The following is a 13540-nucleotide window of genomic DNA, read 5'->3' as shown; positions in this document are numbered from 1 at the left end:
ATAGATAGATAGATATAAAGTGCAATATCTACTTAATTCAGTTTTCAAATATTTTTTTGGAAAGCTAGGCATTGCAAATTATTTTATTTCAAAATACTGTATATTTGCTTTTGTAAAAACACAACCTGTATTTTCTAGTACAAAAAAAATTATTTCAGGAATATAGAGCTATATCCCACTTAAATAGCAAAAAGTAAATTATAATACTGCTAAACTGCAGTCATTTCTGCTTTTATTAAATAACTTTCATGTGATCACAATTATATAAAGAGTGACTATGAAAAACAGACATCTACATATACTTCCAAAGCTTTACTGAGAATATCCTATTGGCACTAGACCTCGATCACAGGTGCAGCCACAGTTAACAGCATATGCATATGCCTGTTGGTTCATACCATGTGCATATTTGGAACATTAATCCCATATTGCTGAGTGCTATCATAACCATTCTGGTGTCTGTTGAATTACCAGTCCTAAACCCAGTCTGTATACCAACAGACAAAAATGACTTTCAGAGCATAGATGTAGTTTGAAGCACTACAAACACCATTTTGAGTTTTTGCCCCCAAATCTCTCTTAAGCAGACTGTTATAATTCTCCCTTTTATGTGAATAATGGGCCCTCTGGTCATCCTTCATGCCCCCTCTACCCCCAAACCTCTGAAGCAATTTTGGATTAATTGCCTGATTGGCTTCATGATGCAGAGACAAGGTCACTTGTTTGTTTTATGTTATTAGGTGTTAATAAAGTATTTTAGTATTGTGAGCACTTCTTCCAATTAGATGAATATAACCCTCTGAGGAGTTACATAGTCATAATTGATGACAAATTTTACATCTTTCACATTGAGCCCTTTGAAAACCATTCCTGTAGCAATCACGATAGGAACTTTTCCATATTTGAATTAATTTAGAGCCCAGTCATGTTCCTGTTTACTCTTGTCACTGTGGGTACCCATGAAAGGCCATTCTTCTCATTTCTCTGATAAGCTCATCACATCTTTGTTTTGTCTCACAACAACTGTGGTTTTCTTTTCCTCTCACTCAAGATCTATTCCACTAGTTTGCATTAAGTTTTTCTTCCTTGAACACATCATTATACAAGTACCCACAATCTGAATGAAGAATATTATGTGTTTTTTGTTAGTTTTAGTGCACTGCTGTTTATAAAAATATAATGTTTCAGGAAGTCATCAGCAAGCTGTCCCCCTTCTTTCAGCCCAGTTGCACTTCACATTAGGATTTGCCTATCAGGTCTTCACTGATACATGATCTTGTATGGGGTAAATCCCACATCAGGCATTCTGTATGCTTCATCAAGGAAAAAGCAGGTTGTTTTTCTCAGATTGATTTTTCTCACCCACTAAAAGCTAATCAGTCTTCCTGGTGCAATGAAATAGATTTCCAAACCTTTCTCCAGATTACATTTGTGGTTCCTTGGGAGCATCACCATAGATGCATTAGACTACAAGCTATGTTTTACAGTATTCAGCAACTACTTGCTTTACCTGTTGGTCGGTTCCTGAGTTGGCACCGACACCAAGGAAACAGGCCCATCCTCTTTCATGTAGAAATGGTGAATGAGCAAACCCACCTGAGCTATTTTAATCATGCCCAACCTGGTTAGAGCAACTGGAGACGCCTGAGCTTGAATGACAGGGGATTCAGTAAAGTTATATCTTGCAGATACGTCCATGACATTTACTGGGTAGTTTGCTTCATAGAAATTCAGAACTGGCTTAGACACTTATGGTCTCTAACTATAATTTCCTTGCTTCTTTGGTGTGCTTCCACTTCTTAAGCTATTTCTAGCCAAAGTAGTATGTTCTTGATAGAAATTCTCAAGTTTGGGCATCTTATCAAGATTCTTCTTATTTTTAACTAGTTTCTCCCATTTCCATGCTTATTTCTAGATAGAGGCCCTTTCCTACTTCCTCCTAATCAAGTTACATCAAACCCTATATCCTGGGTGCAATCTTGGTTATCCAAGTAAGCAAACACGATGTCAATGGTTGTAGTTAGTGAGGAAAAATCTAGAGAGAATCTAATGGCTTCAGTAACAGTGAAGTCTTGAGGGGTTGGGTGTTGTGATAGCTGAAGAACAGCAAAGACAACAATCAGAACTACATGACTAGAGGAAATATATGAGGTTGTTTTATTTTTTAAAAAAAGGGTTTATAAGTACTTTCATCTTTAAATTCTTCTATGCTAAAGAAGCCTGCCTTTTGCCTTTAAAGTTGAAGGGTCACTGACTCTTTTATTATCATAATTATTATTAAATCATTAAACTTATTAATATTACAATTTTAATATGGATTTCTGGTGGCTGACAAACGGCATAATTGTGTGTGTGTGTGTGTGTGTGTGTGTGTGTGTGTCTGAGCGTGTACAAGCTTCACCTACAGCAGGGTCACGTTGATGGGGGATAGATCTTAGAGAATTAGAAACAGCTTATTATGATGTATCCTTTTTCCATCTTTATAACCCCTCTAGGGATGCCCTCCTCTAATTCTCTGGGAACTATAGTTCACTAATCCTGTGAACTTATTTTGCAAGTAGTCAATAGAGCATTTTGTAAACTCACAAATAAATATTTGAGATGACTCCTGCGAGTATTTTTAATGGCAACAAGTCTGGGTCTTCATAGGCATAGTGATGTGAAGGAGCAAGTTAATGAATTTAATTATTATAGATGGCCAAATGGAACAGTTCAAGCAAACATTATCTCTTTCTCTGCAGGAAATTTTTCTGCTTGAATTACTCTGATAATTGCCTCAGGTCTCCGCTTTACCTGAGTAGGCGGTCTTCAGCTGTCTCTATATATTCATAGTTAAATTAGACCTTACTGAAAGATTTAGACGCTCAGGGGTTTCATGAGGAATTTGGAAGGTTCAAAGGGTTAGACAGATCCTGGTAGCTGGGCCATTAAATAACAAAATGACAACAGTGTCATTTTAATTAAGGCATGTGCTCCCATCTAGGTTATTTTTTTCTTTTTTTTTCTTTTTTTTATTATTATATTTTGGCTTCTGTTGGTCTCTTATGTATTATTTTATCATTGGAAATATAAAAAAGAGTATTTTTTAACAGAGAACACAATATTCTGCTTAAACTTGATATTTGACAAAATATAAATGAGTACAAGTGAAAAGAGTGGGTTATTGCTGTCACCTGCCCCCTGACCCTGGTGACATGGTCTGTGTACTCATGACCTTGTGACATTATTTAATAGTGGAAAACACAACAGGAGCTGTAGAAGGAGAACTTCAGAATCAGCTCTAAGAGAATTTTGTGCTGAAGGTCTGCTGCTATGGCCATTAGGTGTTTTTGAAGGAATGCACTTGATAAAACACAATTTCCTTTAGAAAAGGAAGTAAGAGGTATAGGCTAATGGCTGATATACAAATGATTCTAAAGTAAAAAAGAAAATTATAGCTGTAAAATGTGATTTTTATAATCTAAAATCCACTTTCATTTCTCTCCCTAGTCTTTTCTGGAAATGAACCTTAACATCATCTATTGTGTAAAATCACTTGTGAATTTTATAAGAGTATAAATATCTGCATGCCATTGCATCACTGCTTGTTTTAACTTGGAATTTAGTTGTTAACCTCAAAATAAAAGGCCAAAGTAAAAGGCAAAAAGTATTTATTTGAGATCCAAAAGAATAACTATTCAGGAAACACAGATTTAGAAATGATTAAGGCAGAAACCCAAATGGTGTTCCCATTATGAGGTGAAGGCAAGGGATGTTTATGAGAAAGGGAAGGGGAATAATTACTTGAATAAATGGAGGAATTTCTATAGGTGCAGATAAGCTAACATAGCCATGCTAATTCTAAAGAGTGTCTTTAATCAGGTAGTCATAATATCTGCTTCCCTGTTAGCTTTGCAAACAGTTGTTTGTAATACAATGCTTTCTAAGACCCAGGTCAAAAGTTATTTTGCCCACTTTTAACGTGTTATAAGGTTTAAGGTGTAAGACGATGCTAAACAGTTCCTCTGGGATGGCAGCTCCAACTCCATTTCATTGTGGCTCCGTTTATATTATTTTTTATAATTCTGTAGTTCTTTTTAGCAGTCTTAATTGGACTACCATAGTCCTGAGTCAAACCAATCAATATGAAATCTATTTTACCTGTGATAAGCAAATGACTAGCTCCATTAACATCAGCAATTGCTGTGCCTGAGAAGTGAGGGAAGGCTGTATTTGCTAGTGATTTTCTTACCATGAAAATTGCCTATGTCATGCATTCCAGAGACTCGATTTGAGCAAAGATTTCTCAGTGAAGAGTATACTAAATAAGCAGAAGCAGAATTTGGAACTGGAGCTCAGACAACTCAAGATAGTAAAGTATAGAATCAAATTGATAAGAGGGTAAAGATGAGAAAAAAAGATGACTTCGTGCATATTTTCACCTACCTAAAAAAGGAAGAAAATAAATAAAGAAAGAAAGAAAGAAAGAAATAATAAAAGGAAAGAAAAGAAAATAAAGAAACAAATGGCAAGGAAAAAGATTCTCCTTACCTTTGGATGAAATTATGATCACTGGTATCAAATCTTTGATAGCTTTGAAGAGCTCAGAAGTGCCCTGAGTTTTACAGCAATTGCTTTGAAATGTTATAGGTTCAGAGGTATTTTAACCATAACATCAAGTTTCAGGAAAACCTTGCTCTTTTGATCATTCAGTATCTTTAAAATGCCTTTCATTGTTACACTAAAAAATGTACTGTGTTGATTTTTAATGCATAGGAAATGTCCAATGTTTCAGTAAATAGATTTTTGTTTTCTATTTGGGAGCTCTCTAAAGGAATGTGTCTGTGCTTTCCATATATTTATTTATCCTGTAGGGGAGGAAGAAACTTCCCTCTACCCTTCAAGATTCTTTCAGCTGGTTTAATAATTAAATCTACATGAGACAGATTAACAAGAGAAAGTGAACAAATTTAATCACATACATATGTATGGGAACCCCACATGCATGACAGAGTCAGAGACCCCCCCACACACATAAATGTGAAATTCAGAAACAGAAAGGGAAAATGAGGTATATATGGCATTCTGAGCTAAGGGATGGGTTCCAAGATTGCTTTGAAGGGCAGATTAGGCGCTGACATTGGTGCATAGCTTCCCAAGGGGAGTACTTCGAAGGTTACTGTAGCGATATTCAGCAATGAGGTATGTAGCACTTTTTCTAGGCTTAGTGCAGGAACTTAATTATCAGACGCCATATATATCTATATCTATATCTGTCTATCTATCTATCTATCTATCTATCTATCTATCTATCTATCTATCTATCTACCTATCTACCTATCTATCTATCTATAGCCATATCTATCTCTAACTCTATATCACCTATCTAGAGATGTTGAGAGATTTATTATAAAGAATTGGCTCACATGATTATGGAGGTAGATAAGTCCCAAATCTTTTGGATGAGTTGTCAGCAAGCTGGAGACCCAGGAAAGCTGATTGTTTAGGTCCAGTCAGAATCTAAAGGCCTGAGAACCAGGAGAGCTGAGCTGATGGTGTAGTTCCTATCTGAAGGGCAGCTGACTTGAGACTACAAAGAGCTGGCGTTTCAGTGTGAGTGTGAAGACAATAGAAAAAGCCACTGTGGTAGGGCAAGGGCAGTCAGGCAGGAAAGAATTTTCTCTTACTGAAAAAGCGTTCAGCCTTTTTCTTCCAATCAGTACTTGAACTGATTGGCTGAGGCCCACTAGTATTAGGAAGGGCAATTTGCTTGGCTCAGTCTGCTAATTTAAATGTTAATCTCATTAAAAATCACCCTCATAGCCACACCCAGATTAATAATTGAGCAAATATCTGGTAATCCTGTGGCCCAGTCAAGATATAAAATTAAGCATCACAATGGGCAAATGAATAATTCTCCTAACCACCATTTCTTCATTCCTTTGTCTTAGCTGCTTTTCCTCCACAAAATTGTGTCCCATTGTTCTTAGATGTTCAATATTTTTTTTCTCTATGCACTTTATCAAACACTGATTAAAAAAATATCTTGGTCATTGTCATGCTATAATAATATATGCAATAGTTGTAGAGATTAGACGATGGCTAGCCACTGCAAAAGTAACAATAATCAAAATTAATAATTAGGTTTATATATATTCTTTAATTATGAAGGATATTAAAGAATTATGAAGGTTATTAAAAATAATTGTATATTTTAATTTCTGGTTTGGATATAGACCATCTTAAATATATATAAAAGAAGCTCTGATCAAATTTACTTGCATACTTTAAAGTTTTTTTTCATTTGCAAATGAACAGTAAATGTTCAAACATTTAAAGGCTAACAAATAATTAGGTCTAATAGTCAGAAAGTAAAGAAATTTTAAATTAATCTATGTTTTAATGAAACTTCCCAGCTATGACAATTAGTGGATATTTGTATATAAATATATTAAATACAATTTATGTAAAGTTCAAAAGTCCTACTTTGATTAAATAATGTAATTGTATTTTAGTGTTAGATAATTTCCTTTATGAAGATTTATTTAACAGTCTCAAATGACTGCCCCGTTATGTTTACTCTTTAAAAAAATACATCAGTTTTTCAAAGACTATTTTTTCTTTTAAGATTAAGTGAATTTATTTATTTTTTAGCTGAGTCATCTTGCCACCTGTTGGCAGCTCAGCGACAGCTCAGATCGGGCGGGAAATCAAACCGGCAACCCTGTTGCTCAAGAGCTTGCACTCTTGAGTGACCTCTTAACCAACTGAGCCACTCGACCAGCCCTTCCATTACTATTTGGAAAATAAGTATTTTTAAACATACCTTTAAGGATGTCCCATGTTAGAGAAAAAACAAAATAAAACAAGTGACCAAAAACGCTATAATTCAATTACATGATATTTACTTTTAACACATTCTTTTCTACATTCTACACATATTATTTTATTTAATCTCAGTCTGTGGCATTTAAACTATTATTCTCATTTTCATATGAAGAAATCAAATCTTAGAGTTTGAGTAATTTGTCTAAGTTACAGACTTATGAGATGACAGAGCCAAAATTTGAATCTCATTCTACATAAATGATTTTCTTTAATGAAGATGTCATAAACTCCTAAACTCCTAAATAGTGACAAAATGGTATCTTTAAATGGTTACTCTAACTCTGAAAACAATTACAAGTAAATTGGAATAAATAAGTAATTGTAATTTGGGGAATAAAGCAGATGATGAAATTGGGTATTGCAAATTATTATTTTTTTTAAAGATTTTTATTGGGGAATTGGGGGGATGGGAACAGTGCTGGGGAATTGGGGGAAGGGGAACAGACAAGTTGCTGTCATTTTTGTTCTTCAGTCTAGTTGTGGAGGACGTTGCTTCACTGGCCCAAGTTGGCACCATCATTGCGCTCTTCCCTGGAGAGGCAGATCAGTCGCCAGCTTCTGGACGGCCGCTCACTGCGGCTGCTGGCCGCTCACCGTGGCTGCTGGCTGCACACGGTAGCCCACGGCAACCCACTGCCGCAGGGGCTGCAGCCTACGCCGTCACCGGCGACTCACGGCAGCCCAGCTCCAGGTTGAGCTGTTGTTCAGCATCTTAGCTGTAGAGGGCAGCGTCACTGGCCCTCATATGTGGGATCCGAACCGGGGCCCTCCGGCATCCCAAGCGAGTTCTTAACCATCGCGCCACTCGGCCGGCCCGCAAATTAAATTTTTAATAGTGAGATATTATTAATTAACTTCCATTTCTAGATTATGAGGGCATTTTCAATGTAGCATATTCCAAAATTATTTCAAGCAATACTGTTATTTTCCAGAAAGGTAAACTGTACTTTGAAGAATGACAGTGATTTGACTATAAAATTTGTAGGGATTTACAAAAGCAAAAATAACCTTATTAATCTATGGTCACTGATCATAAATTCTTCTAAGTTATGTTTCTTGTTCAGTTTGTGCCATTTGCCCTGCATATGTATTGATGACAAAATGTTGTTGATGTTGATGTAAGATCAATACATGGAACATAATAAGCTATGCCCTATTCATTATTCTAAGTGCCATATGGGTATTAACACTTTTAATCTGATAACATATCTTTGAGGTAAATATTATGCTACCATGGCCCAGAGCGATCAAATGTACTGTGGCTAATATCCTTTAAATTTGTTACTGTTTATGCATATCTTTATGAGTATCATAAATTCTGATGAGAACATATAGCAGTTTACATAGTAGCTGCACCTAATCTTCCTAACAACCTTTGAGGTAGAAGAGTCAGTGGTGATTACTGACTGGTCCTGGCTGATGGGTTTAGTAAGTAACAGAGTCTGAACATCAGGTCCAGAGCTTATACTCTTCCATGCCCCACACTGCATTAGTGTTGATTATACTATGTAACTGAAAAGTAACAAAGAGCCTCAAAGCACAAATTAGTATTCTACATGTTCAGTAATCCTAAAGTTAAGATGCCCTATGAAAGCTCTGTGATTTAGGATGAAATAACTTTATTATCACAAAAATTCTATGGGTTCCCTAGGATGAGAAATTAATGAATACTTGTTGGGGCTGTAAAAGTAACCTAAATAAAAGTTTTTCTTAGCATTTATTTTCTCAATATGCATTGCATTTTCTATGGGGAATTAGAAATCATACTGAGGGTTTAACTCTATTTTTGTGTAAAAAATGTCAAGATTATTGAGTAGTAGTGTAGAATCTTATGTCAACATATTGTCAGGAGCTCAGATAAATTGGGAGAGACAGAGCTAAACTATCAGATGTGGGAATAGCCAATTAAAGCAACAAGCTAAAAATGAGACACTTAAGCCTTTAATCGCTTACTGTGATGATATAAGCAAGAGCTGAAAACCAGAGAGAGCACTGGCTTCCATTTTCCCCCGTTGAAGCTAGTCAAAGGGTCAGGTGATCAGCATAGATGTGGGTGTGGTCTCACTGCTAAGAAATAACAGGAAAAAGGCTCTGATAGTTTTATGGACCCTGAGAAGAGAGCAGGATAAAAAAGAAGGGATAGAGGTATAAAATCTGAGCACTTAGTGAGGAAGTGCTTTCAAGTTTCCTCCTTTCTCCTCCCCATTCATACCCATCCCTCCAATATGGTGGCCTTAGCAGAGACTCCTGAAGAGGACCTGTGCTCAGACCCTCAGATAAGAGGCCTAGGAATGAAGGCACAGAGGCTAAGAATGCAAGTAGTGAAGCATGATTGACAATGAGCCTGAGTCCCCTCCTTGAGCGGCTCCCTTCAGGGACTGCAGCCACTGGCTGTGCACCATGTCCCATGTGGGAAGGGCAGCTTCCGTCATGAGGCCTGACAGATAAAACCTTTTTCAATTGCCTGTGCACAGGCCTGAAAGAAACCACACTACTTATTTATTTATTTATTTATTTATTTATTTATTTATTTATTTATTTATTTATTTATTTATTGTAATGGGAGCTGGACTCCTCACATGTGACTTTAAATATATAGTTGGTCAAACCTTACCTATCACATGGTTATCTGGTAAATTCAGGATTATTCTTCTCAGACACTGCAAACATTCCTAATGAATTCTGCTGCAACTTAATACAACTTGCAGAATAAATTGACTCAAATGTCTCCTTTCTTTTTGATGAGGACAGCTGTACTGATCCCTGATATTTAGAGAATTGTCATTCTGATGTTCGTATTCTTGATTCTAGCCTTTTTTTTTCAAAATTTCCACAAGCTTTCCACTAAAAAAACCTGTGACTTTGAAATGCCCTTTTACCCAGTGGGCATTATTAGCTAAATTCCAAGAGTATTTACACCTTTTCCTATCACCTTCAGCTCTCGTTTTCTCTTTCCAATTCTAAATTCTATTTTTGGAATTATTACCAACTGAATTTAATTGCATTATTAAGCAAATATATCGAAATGCTCTTTAAAATACCTTGGGGCTTTAGTAATATTTCCTGCACTGAAAATTATGCTTAGGAGGAATTTTAATATGTACACAAAAATATAGAGAATATAGACATAGTGACTATACAAACATACAGAGAACGTTTGATTCTGTAGTTCTTCATGGCACCTGGGTTAATTTTTATTCCAGAGCTCCTATTATGATTTGTGGGTCACCCATATTTGGCCAAATTAAACATTTGGCTGTGAATAATGAAATACAGATGTATTGTGCCTTTAGAGAGATAAAGGAAATGGAGAAAAATATCCAGGGCTTTCGAACAGTAGTCCCACATCTATTACGAGTTGAGGGACATAAATTGCAAGAGGGTCAGATGGCATGTACTATGACTATATAGCTTTACTATCATGTGGCAAACTTAGAAAAATCGATTGATTATACCAAACATGCTAATTAATAATCACCCCAAATTTTTATTATTGCTGGTTTTTTGGTTGTTTTATTTCATCACAACAATTCAAATCACATTGCTTCCTGGATTGTGATAGGAGCTAGGAGACAGAATTCAAGAACCCTGAATCAAAAAATTAGAAAGGTAGTGAGAATTAGATAAAACACCAAATATGGGATGAGCAAAATCTCTTAATAGCACAGCTTTTTTTAAACTTCAGGAAACAGATGTTTAAAAATCTCTGGAATTACAGAGGGAAGAGATTAAGAAAAATGTCTACTAGCTGAGGGATGATCAATGGGAATGAATTACATTAATAATTTAGGGTGTATAAAAATATCATTCATAACATTTTATTTAATAAGTTTCCTTTATTGTTTTATATTAGTGTAAAAATAGTGATAAGGTTTTTTTATGGATTTTCTCATTACTATCGTCCTCAAACTCTATTTTCTTTATAAGACCTTAAACACCTCTACTGTCAGTTCTCCTATGTTAGTAATTTTTCAAGATCCTTACTTTTACATTTGAGAGAGGCCTATTATTGATCCACAAGTTGCCTTTAAAATATGCCTTTCCCTTGTGCTTGAACCTCTTTGTAATAATTCCATTTATTGAGTTATGACTTAAATAATTCTGTAATAAATATTATTATCCACAGTTAACAAATGAGGAAATTAAGGCTCAGAAAAGTTAAGGTACTTGCCCACATTTGGCGCCTAGATTATGTCACAGGATTGGTACTTCAGGCACATTCACTCCAAAACTCACATACCACTCAGGTGCACTTCTGTCTCGACTACAATTCAGAATAAATAGATAAGAATATAAGGAGGGTGGGGGAGAAGGGTAGGGGGAGTATGTATTGAGTTGTCAGAAAAGTCATGACACATTCTTGCAACAAAAAACATAGAAAAATACGTCATGACTTTTCCAACAGCCCAATATTTTGGACTCAAATTATATAGTTTATTTGGAAAGTCTCTACCTTATGAAAATCGTTCAATGAGTCAACCCCAAGAATTAATTTGCTCTCAGTGTGCTTCTGTGTTCTCTTTCGTAGCCTGGGGATTTTAAAGTTGCCTTTCCTTCTACCAGTTGCAACTAAGAATGACAGATCTTGGGGGAAAATGATCTGATAATTTTGAGGCAAACACCAAGTGGAGGGACTGAATATTTCAACTTGTTGAAAAGGTGAAATAGAAAACAGCACACGAGGTTCTGAGATGGGTAAGATTTTAGAGCTGCATAACTTCAGGTACCCTAACCTACGATATGAATGGGGTCAGAGATACGGAACTCAGAAAATAAGCATTACTTTTGTCTGAATGATTTAGCAGCACATTACAGATGTACAGTTTCTGATCTGTATCTCTTTCTTCACCCCAATGAAGACTGCAGACTCCATGGGGAGATTTTCAATTTAGCTACCTGGGCCACACTTCAAACCTGCTCCAAAGTCTTAAAAGTATTTCTCTCTTTCTCTCTTAATTTCCAGGTTATGCTAAAATGCTACCAGATTTAGAAACCCTCACTAGTCGAGAGTATATATAATTTCTGCCTCTATAGGGTTTCCTGTATTATGAAACTATTAACTTGGTAGTTAAAGGTGTTACTGAAATTCTCATTTTTTATAATTTTTTTTTTTCAGTTGATACTGGGTTTTTTTTTAATGTTTAAAATCTCTTTTGCTTGTCAATTTTTATATCGTTAATTTATATCTCTTTCCTAATTGTATAGGCTAGTGCCTACAGGAATATAAAAATAATAGTGCTGATACTAAACATTTTGACCTCTTTCTGATTTCAGTGTGAATGCCTTTAGTCTATCCTTAGTATACATTTTACTGTTTGTTAATATGTTAGTTAGGATTTTGCAGTAGTATTCATAAATTAGAATGGCTTGCATTTTTATAGTACAATCCCTTTAAGTTTTAGGATCAGTGTTAAACTGTATCATAAAAATAATTCAGAAGTTTCCCCTTTTTATATTTGCTCTAAAACAGTTTATCAATACTGGAATTTTCTGCTATTTAAAGGCCATAGCTTGTACATTTCAAGGCAAATCCTTCACCTTTAGGAGTTACATTTTGCTGCTGCTTTCTGAGAAATGACGCAGCTGGGTCTTTCACTACTCTTCATAGTTATGTTCTCATTTATTTTTGTGTCATTTCTGCCTGATCTCAAGTTTGATAGCCTGTCTATGAATTTTTAGCATCTGAAATTTTATCTGTATCTAGGATTTACTGAAAAAATGATGTTTGTAGGTTTTTTTGTTTGTTTGTTTTTCCTTATTATTACATTTCTGTGATGTGCAGAACTTACTTATTGTGAAAATTTGACACATCCCTATGGGGTTTCCTTGTTTTCATACTTCTTAAATCTCTTAAAACTATAAATCTTTCTGAATTGCATCTTAAATGACATAGAACTAGGGCCTAGAAGTGGAATTTTACGAAAATAAAACCTACTCTCTTTATTCATAAATGAGTTTTTGATAAACGATGGAATTCTGTCGTGGGCATTGTTGTCATCTCTCCATATTCATCGCAGCCCTCACCCATTGGGTGGCAATCCTGAGGTTTCCATGGGACTGATTTCACAATTTATTTTTGCTACAGATCTAATTGGTACACACTACTGAAGGGATGGCATTATCCTGGCCATAGTGATTTTTCTTTTAAAAAAAATGGATGTGACCCAAGTAGATGAATGTAATCAGATTTTTATTTGTGGTTAGGAATCCAGTGGTGGGGAAAGAAAGATTTTTTCTCTCTTTGGCTTTATATTGTATTTAGGAAGTTTTGAATCATCTTGCAGCCATGAAAAAAAGTCAGGCTTAGGATAGATTTAAGAAATTGAAGAAAAAGTGAAAATATTGGAAAAATCAAGTCTTTGGTATCATCATTGAACTATGGGAACAAAATAAACCTGAAATTCCCTTTATTCCCCAGGTTTTCATTAATATTTGCTTATAACCCTTATTTGAATTAGTTTTTTGGGGGCACACATTAGGCAGCAGTCCAAAAGACCCCCTGATTTTTGACACCAATTACAAATTTGGGAGCCCCAACATTCCCTTTACCTCTAATATTAATTAAACCTTTGGGGGTCCCCAAGACCAAGTTCAGGTTTAACGATTTACTGGGAGACTCACAGAACTCACAAAAAGTTGTTATATTCAGTTATAACAACTTTTCAGTTATTCT

At 35.4% G+C, this 13540-nt stretch overlaps 1 protein-coding gene and 1 pseudogene across 1 annotated transcript in view; one reads left to right on the top strand and one right to left on the bottom strand.

Moving 5' to 3' along the window:
• Positions 1-13540, top strand: part of NAALADL2 (N-acetylated alpha-linked acidic dipeptidase like 2) — a gene marked incomplete at its 5' end in the record, with an annotated part of 708847 nt that overhangs the window by 589228 nt on the left and 106079 nt on the right. The gene's annotated exons all lie outside the window — the stretch shown is intronic.
• Positions 313-4234, bottom strand: LOC109373420 (probable ATP-dependent RNA helicase DDX5 pseudogene; annotated as a pseudogene).

This window comes from Hipposideros armiger, unplaced genomic scaffold (assembly GCF_001890085.2).
Source record: "Hipposideros armiger isolate ML-2016 unplaced genomic scaffold, ASM189008v1 scaffold_723, whole genome shotgun sequence".
NCBI classification, from domain to species: Eukaryota; Metazoa; Chordata; class Mammalia; order Chiroptera; family Hipposideridae; genus Hipposideros; species Hipposideros armiger.
Note: the sequence above shows the minus strand (reverse complement) of the source record. Positions and strands in the feature narration are given on the sequence as shown.